This window comes from Mustelus asterias, chromosome 9 (assembly GCF_964213995.1).
Source record: "Mustelus asterias chromosome 9, sMusAst1.hap1.1, whole genome shotgun sequence".
NCBI lineage: Eukaryota > Metazoa > Chordata > Chondrichthyes > Carcharhiniformes > Triakidae > Mustelus > Mustelus asterias.
The window spans coordinates 128,735,186-128,752,016 of NC_135809.1; the positions used below are offsets into that span (position 1 = coordinate 128,735,186).

Genomic DNA, 16,831 nt, shown 5'->3' on the forward strand with positions numbered 1-16,831 from the left:
GCAGCCCTTGATTGGGAGAGGCTGTTTGAGGGTAAATCCACATCTGGCATGTGGGAGTCTTTTAAGGAACAGTTGTTAGGGACACAGGACAGGCATGTGCCTGTAAAAAAGAAGGATAGGAAGGGTAGGATTCGAGAACCGTGGATAACCAGGGAAATTGAGGGACTGGTCAAAAAGAAAAGAGAGGCGTATGTTAGGTCCAGGCAGCTAAAAACGGAGGGAGCTCTGGAGGAGTACAAAGAAAGTAGGAAAGAACTCAAACGGGGAATTAGAAGGGCAAAAAGGGGTCACGAAATGTCCTTGGCAGACAGGATTAAGGAGAATCCCAAGGCATTTTATTCATACGTTAGGAACAAAAGGGTTGTCAGGGAAAAAATCGGACCTCTCAGGGACAAAAGTGGGGAATTATGCTTGGAGCCCAAAGAAGTAGGGGAGATCCTAAATGAATACTTTGCGTCGGTATTCACGAAGGAGAGGGATGTGTTGACTGGGGGTGTCTCGGAGGGGAGTGTTGAACCGTTGGAGAAAATCTCCATTACAAGGGAGGAAGTGTTAGGTTTGTTAGAGAATATAAAGACTGACAAATCCCCAGGGCCTGATGGAATCTATCCAAGGCTGCTCAGGGAGATGAGAGATGAAATCGCTGGGCCTCTGACGCAAATCTTTGTCTCGTCACTGGACACAGGTGAGGTCCCAGAGGATTGGAGGATAGCTAATATGGTCCCGTTATTTAAGAAGGGTAGGAAGGATAACCCGGGTAATTATAGGCCAGTGAGCTTGACGTCCGTGGTGGGGAAGTTGTTGGAGAAGATTCTTAGAGATAGGATGTATGCGCATTTAGAAAGGAATAAACTCATTAACGATAGTCAGCATGGTTTTGTGAGAGGGAGGTCATGCCTCACTAACCTGGTGGAGTTTTTTGAAGAAGTGACTAGAATGGTTGACGAGGGAAGGGCCGTGGATGTCGTCTATATGGACTTTAGTAAAGCGTTTGACAAAGTCCCTCATGGTAGGCTGGTGAAAAAGGTTGGATCTCGTGGGATAAAGGGGGAGGTGGCTAGATGGGTGGAGAACTGGCTTGGTCACAGAAAGAAGTCTCACAACACCAGGTTAAAGTCCAACAGGTTTATTTGGTAGCAAATACCATTGGTCACAGAAGACAGAGGGTGGTAGTGGAAGGGTCTTTTTCCAGCTGGAGGCCTGTGACGAGTGGTGTTCTGCAGGGCTCTGTATTGGGACCTCTGCTGTTTGTGATTTATATAAATGATCTGGAAGAAGGTGTAACTGGGGTGATCAGTAAGTTTGCGGATGACACAAAATTGGCAGGACTTGCAGATAGTGAGGAGCATTGTCAGAGGCTACAGAAGGATATAGATAGGCTGGAAATTTGGGCAAAGAAATGGCAGATGGAGTTCAATCCTGATGAATGCGAAGTGATGCATTTTGGCAGAAATAATGTAGGGAGGAGCTATATGATAAATGGCAGAACCATAAAGGGTGTAGATACGCAGAGGGACCTGGCTGTGCAAGTCCACAGATCCTTGAAGGTGACGTCACAGGTGGAGAAGGTGGTGAAGAAGGCATATGGCATGCTTGCCTTTATAGGATGGGGCATAGAGTATAAAAGTTGGGGTCTGATGTTGCAGATGTATAGAATGTTGGTTCGGCCGCATTTGGAATACTGCGTCCAGTTCTGGTCGCCACACTACCAGAAGGACGTGGAGGCTTTGGAGAGAGTACAGAGGAGGTTTACCAGGATGTTGCCTGGTATGGAGGGGCTTAGTTATGAGGAGAGATTGGATAAACTGGGGTTGTTCTCCCTGGAAAGACGGAGGATGAGGGGAGACTTAATAGAGGTGTATAAAATTATGAAAGGCATAGATAGGGTGAACGGAGGGAAGCTTTTCCCCAGGTCGGTGGTGACGTTCACGAGGGGTCATAGGTTCAAGGTGAAGGGGGGGAGGTTTAACACAGATATCAGAAGGACATATTTTACACAGAGGGTGGTGGGGGCCTGGAATGCGCTGCCAGGCAAGGTGGTGGAGGCGGACACACTGGGAACGTTTAAGACTTATCGAGATAGCCATATGAACGGAGTGGGAATTGAGGGATACAAAAGAATGGTCTAGTTTGGACCAGGGAGCGGCACGGGCTTGGAGGGCCGAAGGGCCTGTTCCTGTGCTGTATTGTTCTTTGTTCTTTGTAGCCTCAGTGGGAAAAGCCTGCTTGCATTCACTCTATCTATACCCATCATAAATTTATACATCTCTATCAAATCTCCCCTCATTCTTCTACGCTCCAGGGAATAAAGTCCTAACCTATTCAACCTTTCTCTGTAATTCAGTTTCTCAAGTCCCGGCAACATCCTTGTAAACCTTCACTGCACTCTTTCAACCTTATTAATATCCTTCCTGTAATTAGGTGACCAAAATTGCACACAATACTCTAAATTCAGCCTCACCAATGTCTTATAAAACCTCACCATAACATTCCAACTCCTCTCCACAATACTTTGATTTATAAAGGCCAATGTACCAAAAGCACTCTTTACGACCCTATCTACCTGTGACGCCACTTTTAGGGAATTATGTATCTGTATTCCCAGATCCCTCTGTTCTACTGCACTCTTCAGTGTCCTACCATTTACCTTGTATGTTCTACCTTGGTTTGTCCTTCCAAAGCGCAATACCTCTCACTTGTCTGCATTAAACTCCATCTGCCATTTTTCAGCCCATTCTTCTAGCTGGTCCAAATCCCTCTGCAAGCTTTGACAACCTTCCTCACTGTCCACTGCACCTCCAATCTTTGTATCATCAGCAAATTTGCTGATCCAATTTACCACATTATCATCCAGATCATTGATGTAGTTGACAAACAACAATGGACCCAGCACTGATCCCTGTGGCACACCACTAGTCACAGGCCTCCACTCAGAGAAGCAATCCTCCACTACCACTCTCTGGCTTCTTCCATTGAGCCAATGTCTAATCCAATTTACTACCTCTCCATGTATACCTAGCAACTGAACCTTCCTAACTAACCTCCCATGTGGGACCTTGTCAAAGGCCTTACTGAAGTCCATGTAGACAACATCCACTGCCCTCCCTTCATCCACTTTCCTGGTAACTTCCTCGAAAACTCTAATAGATTGGTTGAACATGACCTACCACGCACAAAGCCATGTTGACTCTCCCTAATAAGTCCCTGTCTATCCAAATATTTGTAGATCCTATCTCTTAGTCCTCCCTCCAAGAATTTATCTACTACCTGTGGACTATTTTGGACTCTTATCTAAGGAAAGATATACTGGCATTGGAGGCAGTCCAGAGAAGGTAAACTAAGATGATCCCAGGTGTGGAGGGATTTTTTTTATAAGGAGAGGTTGAGTAGGTTGGGCCTGTGCTCATTGGAATTTAGAAGAAGAGGTGACCTTATTGAGACATAGGAATCTCAGGGGGCTTGACAGTGCCCTCAATCACACCTTCCATCATTCCTTTACTAAAAGTAATAGCCAGGGTTAAAAGTACACAAGCATTTATTTTACTCAAAGGATTAACAGTGAAAGTTGTTCGACAAAGTCAGCACATAACTACGTTCTCCCCAAGTCTGTGTGGGTTTCCTCCGGGTGCTCCGGTTCCTTCCCACAGTCCAAGAATGTACAGGTTAGGTGGATTGGCCATGCTAAATTGCCCCTTAGTGTCCCAAGATGTGCAGGTTAGCGGTATTAGTGGGATAAACATGTGGGGTTACGGTGATAGGGCAAGAATGGACCTGTGTAAGATGCTCTATCGGAGAGTTGGTGCAGACTCGATGGGCCGAATAACCTCCTTCTGCACTGTAGGGATTCCATGAGATGATTGACTTCCAATCACCACAACCATCTTCCTATTGTGCCAGATATGACTTCAACCAGCTGAGGGTTTTCCCCTGATTACAATTGACTCCAGTTTTGCTCGGGCTCTCTGATGCTGTACTCAGTCAAATGCAGTCTTGATGTCAAGGGCAGTCAGTCTCACCTCACCTCTGGCATTTAGCTCTTTTGTCCATGTCTGAAGCAAGGATGTACTAAGGTCAGGCACTGAGTGACCCTGGCGGAACCCAAACTAAGCACTGTGAACACTTAGTTTGCTGAGTAACTGCCGCTTGATAGCGCCCTCAAGCACACCTTCCATCATGCCTTTACTAAAAGTGATAGCCAGGGTTAAAAGTACACAAGCATTTATTTTACTCAAAGGATTAACAGTGAAAGTTGTTCGACAAAGTCAGCACATAACTATTTCCAACGTGTTTGACAAAAAATTATTTTCAGTTTGGTCATTCTCTTTTTTATTCGTTCGTGGGATGTGGGCGTCGCTGGCAGGGTCAGCATTCATTGCCCATCCCTGAGGGCATTTAAGAGTCAACCACATTGCTATGGGTCTGGAGTCACGTGTAGAATCATAGAAACACTACAGTGCGGAAGGAGGCCATTCGGCTCACCAACTCTACACCGACAACAATCCCACCTCGACCCTATCCCCGTAACCCCACATATTTACCCTGCTAATCCCACTAACCTACGCATCTTGGGACACTAAGGGGCAATTTAGCATGAGCAATTTAGCATGGCCAATGCACCTAACCAGCACATCTTTGGACTGTGGGAGGAAACCGGAGCCCCCGGAGGAAACCCACGCAGACACGGGGAGAATGTGCAAATTCCACACAGTGATCCAGGCTGGGAACTGAACCCAGTTCCCTGGAGGTGTGAGGCAGCAGTGCCACCATGCCGCCCTGTAGGCCAGACCAGGTAAGGACAGCAGATTTCCTTCCCTAAAGGACATTAGTGAATAGATGGGTTTTTTGTGTGCAACCGTATGTGGCTTATTAATGTGCACCTGAAGTGGCGTAATCTGCAGGGTTACTTTACGTAACTTTTGTGCTTGCACAGATATGGTGGGCCAAGTGGCCTCTTTCTATGCTGTAAACTTTCTATGATTCTCTGATTCCTTGATTAATGTTGGATCTGGTCCCAATGTGCAGTGCAATTGCAATGTTATTTTTAGCTGGTGTATTGCCAAGTTGTGACTTCACATTTTAAAAACTGAGGTCCCACTTTATCAGATGCTACTTGTCCAATGCAATTTCAATGAGTGAATTCTGTTTGTGTACGTTAATAGCTGTATTCACTTTATAGTACTTAAACAATGAGGTCAAATCTAAACTATTTTGACCGTAAGACATTATTGCAGAAATAGGCCATTTGGCCCATTGAGTCCGCAATAAAGAATTCCAGATTCACTACCCTCTAAGAAAATAAATTCCTCCTCATCTCTCTCTTAAAGGGTGACCCCCTGACTCTGAGATTATGCCCTCTGGTCCTAGACTCTCCCACAAGGGAAAACAACTTCTCAGCATTTACCCTGTCAAGCTCCCTGAGATTCCTATGTCTCAATAAGGTCACCTCTTCTTCTAAATTCCAATGAGCACAGGCCCAACCTACTCAACCTCTCCTTATAAAAAAATCCCTCCACACCTGGGATCATCTTAGTGAACCTTCTCTGGACTGCCTCCAATGCCAGTATGTCTTTCCTCAGATAAGAGTCCAAAACAGTCCACAGTATTCCAGGTGTGGCCTCACTCGTGCCTTGTCTAGTTTTCGCAAGACTTCTCTATTTTTATGGAATAGAACCATAGACCCCCAATAGTGCAGAAGGAGGCCATCCATCCCATCGAATCTGCACTGACTCTCTGAAAGAGCATCTTACTCAGGCCCACACTACTGCCCTGTCCTATCCCTGTAACCCCGCACATTTAGAGTGGCAAATCCACCTAACCTATGCAGTCTTTGGAAACTAAGGGGCAATTTAGCGTGGCCAAACCACCTAATCTACACACCTTTGGGGCTCGATTCCCTTTGAAATGAAGGCCAACATTCCATTTGCTTTCCTTTCCCTTTAACCTGCTGAACTTGCATGCTAGCTTTTTGTGATTTATGCACGAGGACTCCCAAATCTCTCTGTGCTGCAGCTTCCTGCAGTCTCTCTCCATTTAAATATTATTCAGCTCCTTTATTCTTCTTACCAAAGTGCATAACTTCACACTTTCCGACATTATATTCGATCTGCTAAATCTTTGCCCACTTACTTAACCTCTCTATATCACTCTGTGGTCCCTTTGCGTCATCCTCACCACTTGCCCTCCCACCTATTTTTGTGTCATCCGCAAACTTGGCAATAATACTTTCACTCCCCTGTCTGTGATACTGGCGTCCTCTGTAGGAGGTCGAGATGGATCATCCACTCAGCAGTAATGGCTGAAGGTGGTTGCCATTCAAGAGTGTTGGTGTTGTTCCTGGCACTCCCTTGTACACTCTACAATGAGAAGTCTCACAACACCAGGTTAAAGTCCAACAGGTTTATTTGGTAGCAAATTTGCTACCAAATTTGCTACCAAATAAACCTGTTGGACTTTAACCTGGTTTTGTGAGACTTCTTTACTGTGTTTACCCCAGTCCAACGCCAGCATCTCCACATCACTCGACAATGAACCAGGGCTGATCCCTTGGCTTCCTCTTGGCCCTCTGGTCCTAGACTCTTCCCACAAGGGAAAATTTACCCTGTCAAGCCCCTAAGATTCCTATATCTCAATAAGATCACCTCTTCTTCTAAACTCCAATGAGCACAGACCCAACCTACTCAACCTCTCCTCATAAGAAAATCGCTCCCTACCCGGGATCATCTTAGTGAACCTTTTCTGGACTGCCTCTAATGGCAGTATATTTTTCCTTCGATAAGAGTCCAAAACAGTCCACAGTATTCTAGGTGTGGTCTCACTAGTGCCTTGTCTAGTTTAGCAAGACTTCTCTATTTTTATGGAATAGAACCATAGACCCCAATAGATTGTGCTTTGACAAAGGGTCATCTGGACTCAAAACGTCAGCTCTTTTCTCTCCTTACAGATAGATGGTGCCAGACCTGCTGAGATTTTCCAGCATTTTCTCTTTTGGTTTCAAATTCCAGCATCCGCAGCAATTTGTTTTTACCTTTAGATCCCTTGGCTTGATGGTAAAGGTAGAGTGGGGGATGTGTCAGGCAATGAGGTTACAGATTGTGTTTTCATACATTTCTGCAGCTGCCGGTGACCGACAGCAGCACCTCATGGATATAACAACCCATCGAATATTGATCCTAAATTAATACAGGGCTAATCATATACTGATGAAAGGTTGCGTAAGTTTCATTTTTGAAATCCTGAAAATAATTGGCTTTCATCACAATTTAAACAAGCTCATTTTTGGAAATGGTATTGTTTTTGTTCTGTCCTAATCAGTAAATCTTTGTGTCAATAACTTTTATGTTTAAATAACAATTAAGTTGAAGTTCAGAAATGGTTATAAGATCTGGGCTGAACCTTTCTGACTGTTCACGATGTCAGGCGCATTTCCCAGCGGCATGGGGTGGAGGCAATGGGAAATCCCATTGACAGCGGCGGGACTGGAAAATCCCACCGCCGGCCAATGGCGCATCGCCTGCCATCGCATGGAACACGCCACGGGGAAGCCAGAGAACCCCGCTCCTTGTAGTTCCATATTGCAAGTAAGTTCAAAAAGACCAAGAATCCCTACATAAATGATGTTTGTTCAAAGGAATTTGATCTAACAATCGCATTCATTTAGGACTGAGGTCAAGCTCAAACGCATACTTATTTCGCTACTTTTAGTTTGGCCATTCAGCTGAGTGATGAGATCCAAGTCATTGCCAACCCGAAACTATCAAAATAGATTGCAGAATGTCATAAAACATAGTACCAATACAAATTAATGTTCTGGCATTGTGTGGTGATGGCTCAATTATCCAAAACATAGCTCGAAGTTGATAACCCAACCTTCCTGGCAATAAATGATGCTTACACTTGCCAATTCAATGAATTAATTTGAGATATATTTGCGAATGCATATTATTCCCTGTTTTGAATAAGTAAGGACAATTTTCCCGCTCCTCTCTCCCAACCCTCTTTCCCTTGACAAGTCCTGGTCTGGTGTGGTGGAATTTCCTTTGCAGATCATTATTAACATGTTCCCAAAGCACCCTGAGCCCAGATCTGGCGCTGGACACAGCATACGCCAGAAAGTAAAACCAAGTTAGGAGTAAACTAGAAGTTGCAGGCACTGATCTAATTTTGGCACCCGAAGCCCCTTCGACCACCAAGGTTCCCCAAAACTTCCAGAACAATGGAAACTGGTGGGAGATATGGCAAAATAGGCCTACTTTTTTTGATCTTTGCTTGGCAGAATGGGACCAGGCAAAGGTCCCCAGACCAAACTTCAACAAAAATCCCCAGACCAAACTTCAACAAAAATGTTGCACACAATCACAGACCTCAAGTCCAATTTTAAATTATTTTATGGCATGGGAAGGATAAACACCGCAACAAAAATTCTGTTGATTTTTCCAGCACTGTACATACAGTACTGGAAAAATCAACAGAATTTTTGTTTGAGTTTGTCACATGTGATGTGCTGCTCAAGCAACTTTATTTCCAGTGGTAAAGACAAAAACCGCTGCTACTACTCTGCAGGTCAGGCAATATCCATTGACAGGGAGAGTCGCAGTTAGCATTTCAGTTCGCTGACTATTCAGCATAACTGGAAAATGTCAGAGGTGTGATTGGCTTCAAGTCTGTGTAAAGGGGAGAATGGGAAAAAGAACAAGACGGAAGATCTGTGATTGGGTGGGAGACAGGAAAGATTACTTGATGAAAGAGTTGATTTGATTTATTATTGTCACATGTATTGGGATACAGTGAAAAGTATTGTTTTTTTTGTGCACTATTCAGACAAAGCATAGCATTCATAGAGTACACAGGAAGGAAGGAACGGAGAGGGTGCAGAATGTAGTGTTACAGCATTTGATTTGATTTATTATTGTCACATATATTAGTATGCAGTGAAAAGTATTGTTTCTTGCATGCTATACAAAGCATACCGTTCACAGAGAAGGAAAGGAGAGGGTGCAGAATGTTACAGTCATAGCTAGAGTGCAGGGTCAGCTTAATACGATGTAGGTCCATTCAAAAGTCAGATGGCAGCATGGAAGAAGCTGTTCTTGAGTTGGTTGGTACATGTCCTTCAACTTTTTCCTGGCAGAAGAAGGTGGAACAGAGTATTCCGGGGTGTGTGGGGTCCTTAATTATGCTGGCTACTTTTCCGAGGCAGCGGGAAGTTTAGACAGAGTCAATGGATGGGAGGCTGGATTGCGTGATGGACTGGGCTTCATTCACGGCCCTTTGTAGTTTCTTGCGGTCTTGGACAGAGCAGGAGCCATACCAAGCTGTGATGCAACCAGAAAGATTGCTTTCTGTGGTGCATCTGTAAAAGTCATAGCGAGGATATAGAGAAAGATCAACTGAATATATGGTAGATCCATTTAAAAGTCTGATGGCAGAAGGAAAGAAGCTGTTCTTAAGTCAGTTGGTATGTGTCCTCAGACTTTTGTGTCTTTTTCCCGTCAGAAGAAGTTGGAAGAGAGTATGTCTGGGGTGTGTGGGGTCCTTGATTATGCTGGCTGCTTTTCAGAGGCAGCGAGAAGTGTCGATGGAGTCAACGAATGTGCGTCTGGTTTGCCTGATGGACTGGGCTACGTTCACGACCCTTTGTAGTTTCTTGCAGACTTGGTTAGAGCAGGAGCTATACCAAGCTGTGATACATCAGGAAAGGATGCTTTCCATGGTTCATCTGTAAAAATTGGTGAGAGTCATAGCGGACATGCCGAATTTCCTTAGCCTCCTGGGGAAGTAGAGGCATTGGTGGGCTTTCTTAACTCTAGCGTCAGCATGGAGGGACCAGGACAGGTTGTTGGTAATCTGGACATCTAGAAACTTGAAGCTGTCTGCCATTTCCATTTCATCACCATTGATGTAGGCAGGGGCATGTCCTCCACTAAGCTTCCTGAAGTCAATGACTTCCAATTCGATTTTCAGGTTTGCTGACGACACCATCGTAGTGGGTCAGATCTCAAACAATGACGAGACAGAGTAGAGGAAAGAGATCGGGAATCTGGTGAATTGGTGTGACGACAATAATCTTTACCTCAATGTCAACAAAATTAAGGAGATAATCATCGACTTCCGGAAGCATAACAGAGGACATGCCCCTGTCTACATCAATGGGGATGGAGTAGAAATGGTTGAGAGCTTCATGTTTTTAGGTGTCCAGATCACCAACAACCTGTCCTGGTCCATCTATGCCGAGTTAAGAAAGCCCATCAATGCCTCTACTTTTTCAGAAGACTAAGGAAATTTGGCATGTCCGCTATGACTGTCACCAATTTCTACATATGCAGCATAGAAAGCATTCTTTCTGGTTGTACGGTTCCTGCTCTGTCCAAGACCGCAAGAAACTACAAAGGGTCATGAACGAAGCCCAGTCCATCACTCAAACCAGTCTCCCATCCATTGACACTGTCTACACTTCCCGCTGCCTCGGAAAAGCAACTAGCATATTTAAGGACCCACACACCAGGACATTCTCTCTTCCACCTTCTTCCTTCGGGAAAAAGATACAAAAGTCTGATGACACGTTACAAAAGACTCAAAAACTTCTTTCCTGCTGCCATCAGACTTTTGAATGAACCTACCTCGCATTAAGTTGATCTTCCTCGACACTCTAGCTCTGACTGTAACACTGTCCTGCACTCTTTCCTTCCTTCTCTATGTATGGTATGCTTTGTCTGTATAGCGCGCAAGAAACAATAGTTTCAGTTTATTTATTAGTGTTACAAGTAGGCTTACAGCAACACTGCAATGAAGTTACTTTTAATTGTATGCTAATACATGTGACAATAATAAATCAAATCAAAGCAAGGTGAAGAATTAAAATGACAAGCGATTGGAAGCTCGGGATCACACTTGCTGACTGGACGGAAGTGTCCAGTAAAGTGGACACTCCATCCATGTTTGGTCCCACGTGTATAGAGCAGATTGCGTTATAGGCAACAAATACACTCCACCTGGAAGAAGTGTTTGGGGCCTTGAACCGTGAAGAGGGAGGGGTTACTTATTTCCATGTTGGGTTCCAGAACAATATTCAAACATCGTGCAACCGAGAAATAAAAATAAAACTGCAAATTAAGATAGGCTTGTTAATATTACTAACGGGCACAAGTTGTGTGCAGTATCCGCCAAGTGTTTATACATTATTTCACCCATTAAAACCAAAGGTGTTAATTAGTATTTACTGACTGGTGTCCCAGATGCACAGTCGTTCTGCCTCTGCGACAATACATTGCTGTTCAAACTTGCCTCTGAAACCTGAGAGAATTCACTGTGATACTGTTCTCTCGATGTACTTCTCATTGAGACTGATAGCGTATTATAAATGGAAATAAATGCATGTCAAAATAACACATTAGCAAATTCCTTTTACCTTAAGATACCACTGAAGTGTTGCATTTTGGTTCAAAATTACTGATGTATAGTTATTACAATGCATTCAATTCATGTCATGATATATCACGATGATTATGTGTGAGTCTCACTGTGAGACTTTTTGAAATTTAAAGAAAACAACCTGGCCAAAAAGTGTGAAATTGGAACTTTATTCCAGATGCTTAGCTGATAATCATTTAATCAGACACTGGACTGGATTATAGTAATTGATAATCATTTGGATATGATAATACATGGATGTGATAGCAAAGATTTTACTCAGCTCACTAAACGTTAAGCTGGCAATAGACCAGATTAAACTTGCCAGTTTGGAGGGAAAACCCTCCCACAAACAGCTGTGGCCAGGCAGACTGTGAGGGCCCCACAGCCTGCCTGGATTGTGGATCCCAGCGTACCTCCAAACTCTCACCTCAGGTGCCTGCTTACTCCCGAGAGTTGGAGGATCCGGCATCCACCTTCTCGAACCCCAATTATGGTCCCCTTTGTAAGTTAAAAGTTAAAGTTTATTTATTAGTCACAAGTAAGGCTTACATTAACACTGCAATGAAGTTACTGCAAAATTCCCCTAGTCGCCACAGTCCGGCGCCTGTTCGGGTCAATGTGCCTAACCAGTACGTCTTTCAGAATGTGGGAGGGAACCGGAGCACCCGGAGGAAACTCATGCTGACATGGGGAGAACGTGCAAACTCCACACAGACAGTGACCCAAGTCGGGAATCATACCCAGGTTCCTGGCGCTGTGAAGCAGCAGTGCTAACCATTGTGCTATCGTGCCAATTCTCTTGTGCTTCATAGTAAACCAAGGCAGACTTTTGTCCGCTTTCATGGCTACTTATTCCTGGGAGAGGTCGCGGGTCTATATTTGTATATAGAAGGGGCTCAAAGAATGCACTGTGTTTTTGGGAGTTCAAGCCTATGAACTAACCTGAAATGCAAGCTTTCAGTTAAGGGCTGAATCCTATTTGAAGCCAGGCTGACAAGAAGTCCAGCGTCTGACATCGACCCCTGGTAATTTACATCTGTTCTGTAAAAGGTAAATGGATTGTTTTCTCCTCCTTATACAGTGTGTCAGAAAGCCCAGGAAAGGTGGAGCCAAAAGAGAAAACGCTGGAAAATCTCAGCAGGTCTGTCAGCATCTGCAAGGAGAGAAAAGAGCTGACGTTTTGAGTCCAGATGACCCTTTGTCAAAGCTGACAGCTCTTTTGGTTTCAGATTCCAGCATCCACAGTAATTTACTTTTATCCAGGAAAGGTGGGGAGTGGATTTCTCTCATGTTCGAGCCTCCCACTCAAGCTGACAACAAGGAGACTGTAAACCCTAAGGATTTTCTGCCTGTACATTGAAGACTGTCAAAAGAATGAGAGAAAAATTAGAACTTTTAATTGTAGAGGGAGCTAGGATGCGAAATGCCATTCTGAAAACAGTCATAAAAAAAAACATATGATAGATTTTCAAAGAAAAAGCTGACTACTTGTAAACAAAACAATGTAAAAGATTTGCAAATAGGGGAGTGAAATACGACTTGGTGCCTATTTCAGAAATGTTTTGGAGGTGATGTGGACTGAATAGTATCCTTCAGTGGCATAGTGGTTAGCACTGCTGCCTCACAGCACCAGGGACCTGGGTTCGATACCCGGCTTGGGTCACTGTCTGTGCGGAGTCTGCATGTTCTCCCCATTTCTGTGTGGGTTTCTTCCGGTTGCTCCGGTTTCCTCCCACAGTCTGAAAGACGTGCTGGTTAGATGCATTGGCCCAGCTAAATTCTCCTTCAGTGTACCCGAACAGGTGCCAGAGTGTGACGACTAGGGGATTTCCACAGTAACTTCATTGCAGCGTTAATGTAAGCCTACTTGTGACACTAATAAATAAATTAATCAACTTTAAAACTCTAGGATTTGTTTAAACTCTATGGGCTGCAATTCATAGCTGCATCTTTTCCATTTTTGGTAGCTTATTAGAAGTTGTTTGAGTCAGACACAATGTCATTATAGCACCAAATTGTTGCGTATCTGACCAATACCAAAGTTCTTGGGTTTATTTCTGCTGGCATTGTAGGCTTGCAAGAATGTCACTCAATTTTGGAGCCCAGAGAACTACTTGCTGAAAGGCCAGTGGCAGTTTGGCCTGGTGAATTGTTTCAATATCCAAAATGGTCAATCTCTGATTCTCATGAAATAGAATTGAATTTAAAATGTGTCCCATTATATTAAGAACCTTTAACCATTATGTTTCTACAAAAGGATTAGAGTATGAGGCAAGAATATCAAGAGATTGACGAGGTGAGGATTGTATTCGCTGGCGTTCAGACGAATGAGGGGGGGGGATCTCATAGAGATTTATAACATTCTAACAGGACTAGACAGGGTAGATGGAGGGAAGATGTTCCCGATGGTGGGGGAGTCCAGAACCAGGGGTCACAGTTTGAGGATTCACGGTAGACCATTTAGGATGGAGTTGAGGAGACATTTCTTCACCCAAAGAGTGGTGAGCCTGTGGAATTCATTCCCACAGGAAGTAGTTGATGCCAAAACATTGAATGTATTCAAGAGGCGGCTAGATATAGCACTTGGGGTGAATGGGATCAAAGGTTATAGGGAGAAAGCAGGATTAGGCTATTGAGTTGGATGATCAGCCATGATCGTAATGAATGGCAGAGCAGGGCCAAATGGCCTCCTCCTGCGCCTATCTTCTTTGTTTCTATGTTTCTATCTCTCGTTCCAATTCCAAGCATGTCAAATAGGCATTCTCATTGGATCACCGAATAAAATGCAGATGACTGCAGTAGGCAACTGGATCAAAAAATAATACACTGCCAGCAATAAAATAATGAATGAACACATTTTTGGATAATAATGTTATTAACAGAGCATAGCTGCAATCACTGATTTCATGAGGAGGTCTTGTGGCACAGTGGTCGCGTCCCTTCCTTTGGACCAGAAGTTTCAGGTTCTAGTCCAACACCAGAATTTGTTGGAACATCCTTTTTTTTATTCATTCATGGGACATGGGCGTCGCTGGCTGGCCAGCATTTATTGCCCATCTCTAGTTGCCTGAGGACAGTTGAGGGTCAACCACATTGCTGTGGCTCTGGAGCCACATGTAGGCCAGACCGGGTAAGGATGGCAGGTTTCCTTCCCTAAAGGACATCATTGAACTACTCTGCAGTTTTAAAACTGCGGTGTGGCTCCCTTGGTGCTCAGTCCAAAGATGTGCGGGTTAGGTTGATTGACCATGCTAAATTGACCCTCGTACCAGGGGGATTAGCAGGGTAAGTGTGTGGGGTTGTGGGATCAGGGCCTGGGTGGGATTGTGGTTGATGCAGACTCGATGGGCTGAATGGCCTCCTTCTGCACTGTAGAGATTCTTTGATTCTAATTACTTTTAAGTAATGAGAAGCTGAGCTATGGCATGATCAGTCTGTCGTGATTTGGTGATCTATAAAATATGCCTTCTATTCATGTTATCCTGCATTGCTAAGACATTGTATTTATGTCTCTTTTAGGAATTCTGTGAACTTCAAAGCAGTGGCACAAATCAACTTGGACTGGGAAAATATAGGTCTACCTTCAATACCAGACACCACAGACAAATGAAACTCTTACCAAATTAATCATCATCAGAAGAAGGACAAAGGAGGAATTTGCACATTACAAAACCTAATTTAATAGGCTAGTGACTGATCAATGTGGCATAAGTTGTTTTTATAAGAAATTACTTCTTGACTTGGTGGTGTAACAAAATTATAATATGTTACCAAAACTAGAAGGGTAGATTTCAAGTTTGGCGAGCTGGTATAAGCAAGGTGGTTATGCCCAAAGCTGGCTTACCACCCCACTTAGATCAGTACTCTAGCCACTGCCATTCTTTGCTGGGCAGCTGGCCTGCCCACTTGCTTCAGATTGTAGGCCCTGTTTATATGCAAATCACGATTATGTGATGTACGTAGTCCACTTGCAATTTTGATGGTCATTTGCATGCCTCCCAGTTGCATCAGAAGGTATAGCAGAAGGTGCACGCAAAGGGTAAGTTCTGAATAATGTTCACGGAGCCAGGATGAGCGGGGATGCCCCTCTGCAAGAATGATATGGGGCACTGCCCACCCAGGCTCCTCTCACTTCATAAGCTGCACCACCCAGACCTAACTTCCAGCAGGCTGGATTTAGTGTCCGTTTCCCATTGGCACCGTGTTAACAGGGTCCATCCTTCAAAATGGAACAGACCTCCTATCGCAGTATCAGCCCTCTGGCATATTTCCACTGCTTAGCCATTAAATAGTTAAAATCTACCGCAGAGTTGATTAAGTCACTCTACTTTGTATTACTTTTATGCATGCATTCCATGCCTGAAACAGAAATACATTAATGCAATTCTGTACACATGCCCAATGTGAGATAAAAATCATACTTATGTGTAATTATTTCAGGAAGTGGCAGGTTTTAGCTGTAGATATTGTATTATAGTTGTACCATATCACAATGACAATTTCTTTTGTACTTTTTTTATACAATTCTTACCAATATTTCTGTAGTCTTATAGATGGTTTTTCCCAATTTTAGTAGGGATCTGAACATTGTTGGCAAGGCCAACATTTATTGCCTACCCTTGATTGCCCTTGAGCAGGCTGTGGAGAGCTACCTTCTTGCCGTCCATGTGGCAAAGGCCCGCCCATAAATGTGTTGGTGAGGGAGTTCCAAAATTCTGAGCCATCAACAGTGAAAGAGCTGCGATGCAGTTTCAAGTCAGCGTATTGAATGAGTTGGAGGAGAGTTTTCAGGTGATGGTGTTCCCAAGTGTATGCTGCACCCTTTTAAGGGCCAGGCTCATCATTTGATCTGGTTCTTCATTGCCTGTTGCTTTATTTGGACAAGATTAAGAGGTTTGAAGTCGATGATAGCTTTTGTCATTGATGTGGCTGATTGATACCTTTAAGTTGTGGGGAGATTTCCAAAGTGTGTTTGTGTATTGTGCCAGTTTAAGAAGCATTTCAAAGACTTGCCAGGATTGCCAATGGCTCAGTGGTTCTATATGTAGTAAAAACTAGAAGGAAGATGCATGGAAGGGTCATGGAAAGGGCATGGGGGTAGGAAGGGGTTTAGAGGGAGCAGGGAATAAGAGGAGTGGTGGCAGGGACATACCCAGAAGAGGGTATTGGCAAGACCTCTTAAACCTAGCTGTCAAAAGGTTCCCAACTCAACAGGCTTCCCCCAAGTTTTATGAATTGCCTTACCTGGGGCGGGGGCAAAGAGGTTCCCAAATCTATCCAGGGGAATAGTAGAATGGGGGACAAAATTCATATTTCCTCATAGGCTTTAAAATGGTGAACTCGACATGACAGGCCATGCATGTGGGATCATTACCTGATTGGGGGAAGATGGCAGGGGTCAGGAGTGTAGAGCCATTAAACA

General features: G+C 44.0%; 1 long non-coding RNA gene across 1 annotated transcript in view; it reads left to right on the forward strand.

Moving 5' to 3' along the window:
- Positions 1 to 15,488, forward strand: part of LOC144498989 (uncharacterized) — an 87,759-nt gene extending 72,271 nt beyond the window's left edge. The window contains exon 4 of the long non-coding RNA XR_013498782.1: positions 14,929 to 15,488. This is a non-coding gene — a long non-coding RNA (uncharacterized LOC144498989). The remainder of the gene's footprint in view (positions 1 to 14,928) is intronic.
- The last annotated feature ends 1,343 nt before the right edge of the window (positions 15,489 to 16,831 follow it).